Genomic DNA, 8,991 nt, shown 5'->3' with positions numbered 1-8,991 from the left:
TAAGTGATGGGGATTAAAGAGAGCACTTATCCAGATGAGCACTGAGTAATGTACAGAATTGTTGAATCACTATATTGTACACCTGAAATTAATATAACAACACTGTATGTTCACTATACTTGAATTAAAATTAAAAAACAATAAATTTTTTTAAAAATTCTCATGAATATCTAAATTTATTATTATTAAATATGTTGGTATAACATATTGGTAAATTAGAAAATCAGTTGCTGTAGGTTATATGTTTTTTTACAGAGTATAATGTAACTTTAGGGAGATGTGTAAGGCTGTAAGTTTTGACATTTTCTCCCCCTAGAATTCCCATGTCAGGTAATGGTCCCTTTAAAGAGATTCTGACCCTTCAGAGTGGAGGCAAAGCAGTGGAGACAATGCCAACTCACACTGCTGAGGAAAAGCTACAAAATGAGAGCAAGATGAGTTGTATAACCTTGGATGCCCAGGAAGCGGAAAATGGATCTTGACCAATAGCTCGGTGGGTGAGGTCATTATTAGTATCATGTTAGTAACATGATCCTCCCCACATGCAGGTCTCTTAGTTCTTTCCTATTTGCCACAACAACACTGATACAAATTAATAAACCTTATTTATTTGAAGTACATTATGTTGGTCCTTTTTAAATAATCCAGTGTAAATCCTTTGCCAGACTTCTAGCAAGCATCATGAGAAAAGTAAGACTGTGAATTCTTGCACACGCCAGTGGACAGCCTTTTAGTTGTTGGAACCCCAAGTTTGCTAACAAAGTCTGTGAGTAAATCAGTGATAATTAAGGAGCCTAGGAGACTAATATAGCCAGAATGATTTCTAAGCGTACTAAATATATAAACTGCCTTCCAGGTCTGTATCCTTGGCTTTTACAGGGTGTAATTTGAGATAATTGTTTTTAAGTGGGCCATAGTAAATCTGTTTATATACAAGTCTTGGCTGAATTTACCCAACTTATTACCAGGCCAACATAAGTCACTCAACCGAGTGTCCAGTTGTATAAAAATACAGGAAAGTGAAAATCTGTGGAGATTACAGATGACTTAAGAAATTCTCAGACATGGTGTATTGTTTTGTGTTGTCGCTGTGTGAACAAACTACAAAATGAGATTTTATCCGGAATAATCAGCAGTCAAGAGCAGTTCTACTCTAAGTTCCAAAAGCAGAACTGTTTGAAACATTTCCACTCATACAATCTGATATTTATTTTCAGGCAATCCTCCTAAAAAACTCACTAGAGAATTAAAATGGCTAAAACATTCCCCCTTAGGCAAACCCAATAACCTGGAAGCTTTTTACCTTCTAGCACAATCTGAGCAAACTTCAAAATTACCATCTGTGTGCTGGTGAAACATTGTCAGGAGTGCTAAACAGGATTATGAATAATATAAGTAATAGTTGGCTTGGTGTTTTTGAGTTGCTATTTGTTTCCTGAAGAAATGATTTTAGAAAAAGTTCTCAACTCAAAAAGTCTTTAGCTCAAGACTAATTTCTTTATTGGTTATTTTTACAGGTTCTAATAGTAACCAATATATTTTTCCCCCTTGCACTCCATTTAGTACATGGATGATGTGTTCATTGCATATGATATTTATGTTGCTAACAAGCATTTTCTTATTTCCAATTTCATTAGCCTTGACTGCCCCCTTCCACTTTGTCTATTCTTTTTTTTTTTATTTCTTAGTATTAGCAATCATTTGTTTATTTCTTTTTTTACTTGTTTTACAGTGGAAAAGTACCTTGGTTTAAGAGGTAATAGGTGACAAAGCATATCCCATAATTAGTTGGGTTATGGGATCAATTAAATAAAGCCAAAATAAGCCAGTTCAAGAGTATGTCATTAACAATGTTTGTTCAAAGGCAAAAAAACTACAAGAATATGGCATGGTACAAGGTAGGTATTTGGTTAACAAAGTAATGTGATTGATGTGGTTAAATAAAATGTGAGTCTGATTATCTCACACTTAAAAGGTTTCCCATGTAACTCAGATCATTATTTGGATGTCAAATAAGCATCTGAAACTAAACATGTTCAAAACTAGTCTTTTCATCCACCTCTGCCCATTCATGTGATGTATCTTACTTTCAAAGTTTTAGCTATTGTTATTATTAGAAATTAATATGTAGCAATAGTTCAATCCAAAACCTTGGAGTATTTTTTTTTTTTACTTTTTCTTTCTTACACATTTATAATTCAATTTGTCAGCAAATTTGGTGGACTTTGGCTTCAAAATATATTTATAATTGGCCACAATCATTGGCACTGCATAGATCTGGTTCAAGTCACCATCATCTCTCACCTGCATTGGTGATGACCTCCTCCCTGGTCTTCTTACATCAGCATTACCCACCTTCATTCTAGCCTCAAGACAAACTTGAGTGATCTTGTAAAGTGTGTGGCATTCTTTCGTACTAAAGCCAGAAATGCTTCACATCTCTCTTTAGAGAAATGTCAAATTGCATATAAGTCCCAGTGCAATCTTACCCAATCCTTTCCCATCATCTTTTTTCCTACTTGATCTCATTCCTTGTTCCTTGACCACAACCACCACTCCTATTGTGCCATCCTGGCCTCATTGCTGTTTCCTTAGATATACGAGATACGCTATTTCGCTAGGGCTTTTGCCCTTAGAATATATTATCTAAAACTTTGCTCCCTCATCTCCATGTAGTTTTTATTCAAAATTTACATTACTTTCAGTGAAAACTTGTCTATCCCTCATATTTAATGCTAAATAATTCCCACACCCAATATTTTTTGAAATGTATTAAACCTTCCATATCTGTTTTTTACAGAATGCTTATCACTACCTAACATCATTTATATTTTACTTTTTTGTGTGTTATCTTTCCCACTGGTATATAAGTTCCACAAGAAGGTGACAGCTGCTTTTTTTGTTCAATGCTATATCCTTAAGGATTGGAAGAGTGCCTGGCACCAAATGATGGCAAATGAATAGCTATCAATGAATAATTTAATGAAATACATTTTTTTTAAAATCTTGACTCAATGCAATTAAAATGTATTTCCTATTTGACGGTGATATGCAAAATTAAGAGCTACTAATAAGGACACCAAAAAGTACACAATTGGGCAATGTATTGCTACCTACAAAGAATTTCAATAGCACAGACCATATGAAGCAGCTTAGAGAGGCTCCGGTGTAGTTTGCAGATTTCTTCACTCAAAATTATCTTCCAGTGTTTGAAGTTTTAAAATTATTTAAAAAAATATCTTTGCTTTTCTTCTTGGCAAAACTGTAGCAATTACATTATTTTTAGCTACAAAATTAGCAGTAAATTTATAATTCAGATTAGTTTATACATTATTTGCATAAAAGAGACTTTCTTATGAATACCATGACCAACCATTGCAGTGTTGATATTTAATTTAGGCTTTCATCACTAAGTATAGTTAAAGGCTACTCATTATAGGGCGCCTGGGTGGCTCAGTTGGTTAAGCGACTGCTTTCGGCTCAGGTCATGATCCTGGAGTCCCGGGATCGAGTCCCGCATCGGGCTCCCTGCTCAGCAGGGAGCCTGCTTCTCCCTCTGACCCTCACCCCTCTCATGTGCTCTCTCTCTCTCATTCTCTCTGTCTCAAATAAATAAATAAAATCTTAAAAAAAAATAAATAAAGGCTACTCATTATAAAGGCACACAGTTTAAGAAAGAAAATTATGCTACATCTAACCACAAGATTGGATATTTTTCTAAGTTTTGTGGGAAGATAGAATACTTGCACTTGTATGCAACAGAAAATCTTTCTGTAGAGCAAAAATACAAGTAGTAGCTTTTGGGGATTATCATAATAGTTTTATTATTTAAAAGCTGGAATAAAAATTCAATGTATCCTCATACAGGTGGTTCTGAATTACTTAAAGCTCTTCTTAGCTTATAGAGCTGCTTGAGGAGACTCACTGCCAATGGCAAGACAGTTCAAAACAGAGAAGGAAGATAACCCATTTGGTTGGAGTCACCGGTTCTTTTTACTTTGAAAATGATGTGTTGAAGCAGGCGTCAGGCTGCTCAAATGTTGCTTCTGACAGACACCTACTGTCCACTGCTGCTGAAAAATCTCCTCATCAGCTTTGTAGAGTTTGTGTTCTGTTTTCTGAACTGGAATAAATCATGCATTCTTACTTCTTTCCACGTGTCTGTCTTTCATCTTATAATAAGAGAAATCAGCAGATTTGAACTTGATATCAAAGAAAATTACATTCAAACCTTGATTTTACTGTATAATATATAATTTGCACTATGGTAAGTATAATCAAAGGCGTATTGTAAAGCATAACATTGTATGCTTTTTGAAATGATAAAATAAAACTTCAAAGAATATTTAAGGATTTCATTTTTAATGTAAATTATCAAGAACAATCATGACATTTTTTGAGACAAAAAAAACAAATTCTAAGAGAAAATATTTTCCCCGCTGCCAAAAACTAGCAGTGTTGGATTTCTTTCAAGATAAGTCACTATTTTTGGCCTGTTAAAATGTTTAGTCTTGGGCTTTAAAGCCCTTTGTATATACAAATATATAGTTAGTAAGTTCCTTTTCCATAAAGAGAGTCAGTTTTTATTACCAAGTATTATGAGGAATTTCTGTAAGATTTCAAGAAAAATATCTGGGTATGTAGCATAAGGTTTTTCTTGTTTGTTTGCTTTAATTTAATGCAGCAAAGAACTCCTGAATTCACATAATGTAATTTATCTTCACACAAATTATTCTTTTACGCCATTAATATTTAGTGTTGATCAACCTAGGTACTATAAAGTTATATTTAATTTATCATTTAAAATTTCTTTAAGTAATGAAATAGCATGTGCATTTGAAAGAAAACATTATTTAAAATATTTTTGTGTATCCCTTCTTAAAAAAAAAAAAAAGCCTTTCCTAGTGATATATAGTGGTTCTTATAAACTAAGAGCAAAAGATTAGCTAAATCTTGGATGGAACCAGGAACTAGAAAACTATCAATAAGTGAGAAAATACAAATGTATTGTCTGTTGTCCTCTTTTTTAAAATAGCACTTTATTTATTTATTTTTTAAGATTTTATTTATTCATTTGAGAGAGAGAGAGAGAGCACAAGCAGGGGGAATGGCAAAGGGAGAGGAAAAGCAGGCTCCCTGCTAAGCAGGGAGAAGGATGTGGGGCTTGATCCCAGGACCCTGAGATCATGACCTGAGCCTAAGGCAGAGGCTTAACTGGCTGAACCACCCAGGCGCCCCTTGCCTAACGTTTTTAAAATATATTTTTTGTTCCTCCAGATAAAGGCAATCACACTCAAAGTGAAATACACAACTGGAAACAGCAAACTGTAATACAATGCAATACTTTCCATGATACCCAATCATCTCATGTTCTTTTTGTTGCTCAGTTTAGCACCATAATCTCTCCTGGATATGCTTATTTCATAGTTCCACCAGATTTGTACACTCTTCTCATGTCTCCACAACTAAAAAACCATAGCACTTCCTTGTACCTTTTATATCAAGTCTCTCCCCCATTTTATTCATTCTAATGTAAAGTATTATATCTACTGTAGTATTTTGTTACTTATTAGAAATGAACCTGTCTTGTATATGCTCTAGTATAATTATTAGAATTTTTATAATTGTTGGCACTCTGATTACAAAAATGCATATGATTTGAGTTTCCTGTTCTTTGCCTTATATTTTTAATGCATGACTGTGAAGAATCTGAGGTTTTGCTACAATTCACATACCACATTAGAGCAGAAATAATACATCGAATAATGCTTGGAATATAGAGAACACTCAAGAAATATTAGTTATTGTTACTATTGTGTTCTTTCTTTCAAAGGCTAGTCCTAAATCAAGAGGAGCAGCAAACAAAATAGTAATCTAGTCAACAAGGTTAACTGATTGTTTTTTAAAGTAAAGACATTTTGTATGTGCTGTGGGTGCAAAGATGACTAGGACATTATCTCTGCTTGTCGGAAGCTCACAGATATATCAGATATCATGATATTAAATGCCATTATAAAAGCATGAACAAACTTCTATGGGCAAAACAACATGGATTCATACATTCTAGTCAGGTGGAAAACCATGTGACAATTTATTGTGGAGCAAGTAATATATGACAGACTAGCAGAGGGTCTAGATTTAAAAGCTGAGATAGGACACTCAGTAAAATTTGAATTTCTGATAAACAACAAATAGATTTTTTTTAAAGATTTTATTTATTTGACAGTGAGAGATACAGCGAGAGAGGGAACACAAGCAGGGGGAGTGGGAGAGGGAGAAGCAGGCTTCCCGCTGAGCAGGGAGCCCGATGTGGGGCTCGATCCCAGGACCCCGGGATCATGACTTGAGCCGAAGGCAGACGCTTAACGACTGAGCCACCCAGGCACCCCAACAAATAGATTTTTTAATATAAATTTCACATACAATATTTGGGACATACTTACACTAAAAATTTATCTGCTGTTTATCACAAATTCAAAGTGGCCTGGAGTCCTGGACTTTTATTTGCTAAATATGGCAACCTTAGAGGACATTCAGAAAGAGGAAATATGTTTGCAAAAAAGTTGGTATTGAAATAAAATAGGAGGTTCAGAAGATCTAAAGTGTGATTGGAAGGAGAAATATTTTATATGCAGTGATTAAATAACTCATGAAATTTGGGGTTGGATTTGTCAGCCCTGGGTCTAAAAGAGATTCAGACATGAAGGTGGACTCAGTGTCTTATAAAGCTTTCCCTTCACAAAACACAGAAATATTGGACAAAGAGTAAAGAAAACACACTTTTTTTTTTTTTAAAGGTAGACTTTTTTTTTTTTTAAAGATTTTATTTATTTATTTAATTGACAGAGAGAGAGAGAGACAGCGTGAGGGGGAACACAAGTAGGGGGAGTGGGAGAGGGAGAAGCAGGCTTCCGGCTGAGCAGGGAGCGCGATGTGGGGCTCGATCCCAGGACCCAGGGATCATGACCTGAGCGGAAGGCAGTCGCTTAACCAACTGAACCACCCAGGCGCCCCAAAAAGGTAGACTTTTAATAACTGCTTTTATCACCAGGCTAAGTCATGCAGTTACAAAGTAGTTAGAAATTTCTGAAAGGATATTGTTGTTTAAAAAAAAAAAAAATCTTATTCTTACATAAATGATCTCTAGTAGTTTATTGGGACACTACTGTTCAAAAAGCCCTGGGGAAATAACTCCCAAACAAAACACTCAACCCAAGGTTGTTTCCAGCCCAATGGTAATGAAGCTGTGTGCAAGAATTCAGGCCTCTCGAAGAAGACACCACGTCAGGCCTAGTCGGGGCCATTAGCAGGGCTCGGAGCCACCAGCTAGACTCCAAAGTGGGAGCCCAAGTGGTTTTTTTCTGGGACACCCTACTTGAATTATTGTTCAATTAGACAACACAGTAGATCTTCAAAGGAGAACAATTAATTAACGTGATGAGGAGGTCACTGTACTCTTTGGACTATGCATCGTAATTGCGGTTAGTAAATTCTGACAGTCTTAACAAAAATAGCCTCCACCATTTGCAGGTATGAAGATAACTTAATTCTCTATCAGATGTTTTATTTTTGCTGGACAACAATACATGATTGACAAGCTATAAATGATATTGTTTTATATTATAAAAATACTAGCTTTTTTTCATTTATTATATTTATAGGCATTCACTGCTTGAGTCAAGGTTAGGCTAGGTAAGTGATTAAAGGCAATTTTATTACAGCAGCATGTACTTATTATTCTAAGAAAGTAAAATGCATAAAGGGAAACAGCTTTTATTTTTGTTGCTATCTGTAAAATTGAGTTACTTTGCTGATGTAAAATACCAGTAACTCACTTGAGGACCATGCCACCTTCTGAAAATGCTCACACCTATTGCTCAGAAGCGTCAGCCTTACAGCGTATCTCAGACTCGTCCAGAGCCGATGTGGTCAGCAGCTGGCTGTTCTTGGGCAAGGGGTGTGTTCCTGGCCCCAGCTCTGACTGCACTCGAAGCTCTGGCTTCTTTGATGACGTGTAAGTGTGCAGTGGTTGAGGTGCCATTTGGGGGTGCCAAGGCTGGTGTTAAGATCAATCCCAAGAACTATACTGATAATGAATTGGAAAAGATCACAAGGAGGTTTACCATGCAGCTGGTGAAGAAGGGCTTTATTGGTCCTGGCATTGATGTGCCTGCCCCAGACATGAGCATGGGTGAGTGGGAGATGTCCTGGATTGCTGACACCTATGACAGCACCATAGGGCACTATGATATTAATGCCCATGCCTGTGTTACCGGTAAGCCCATCAGTCAGGGCGGAATCCACGGGCGGATCTCTGCTACTCGCCTGGGAGTCTTCCATGGGATTGAAAATTTCACCAACGAAGCTTCTTAGATGAGTATTTTAGGAATGACACCAGGGTTTGGAGATAAAACATTCATTGTTCAGGCATTTGATAATGTAGGCCTGCACTCTATGAGATATTTACATCGTTTTGGTGCTAAATGTGTTGGTGTTGGTGAATCTGATGGGAGCATATGGAATCCAGATGGTACTGACCCAGAGGAACTGGAAGACTTCAGATTATAACATGGATCAATCCCGGGCTTCCCCAGGGCAAAGCCCTGTGAAGGGTGCATCTTGGAAGCTGACTGTGACATCCCGATCCCTGCTGCCAGTGAAAAGCAGCTGACCAAGTCCAATGCACCCAGAGTCAAAGCCAAGATCATTGCCACTTTTTTTTTTTAAAGATTTTATTTATTTATTTGAGAGAGAGAATGAGACAGAGAGAGAGAGAGCATGAGAGGGGGGAGGGTCAGAGGGAGAAGCAGACCCCCTGCTGAGCAGGGAGTCAGATGTGGGACTCGATCCCGGGACTCCAGGATCATGACCTGAGCCGAAGGCGGTCGCTTAACCAACTGAGCCACCCAGGCGCCCCTATTATTGCCACTTTTATAGCATGGTTTTACGCAAAAGAATACCAAGGGAGGGGACCAAGGTTCTGCTCACCAC

The 8,991-nt window shown here is 36.8% G+C and overlaps 1 pseudogene; it reads left to right on the top strand.

Moving 5' to 3' along the window:
* The first annotated feature begins 7,992 nt into the window (after positions 1-7,992).
* Positions 7,993-8,727, top strand: LOC123848940 (glutamate dehydrogenase 1, mitochondrial-like; annotated as a pseudogene).
* The last annotated feature ends 264 nt before the right edge of the window (positions 8,728-8,991 follow it).

Source organism: Mirounga angustirostris, unplaced genomic scaffold (assembly GCF_029215605.1).
Source record: "Mirounga angustirostris isolate CCGP_5_RB_7025 unplaced genomic scaffold, mMirAng1.0.hap1 SCAF_2, whole genome shotgun sequence".
NCBI lineage: Eukaryota > Metazoa > Chordata > Mammalia > Carnivora > Phocidae > Mirounga > Mirounga angustirostris.
This window is presented reverse-complemented; position numbering and strand designations above follow the sequence as displayed.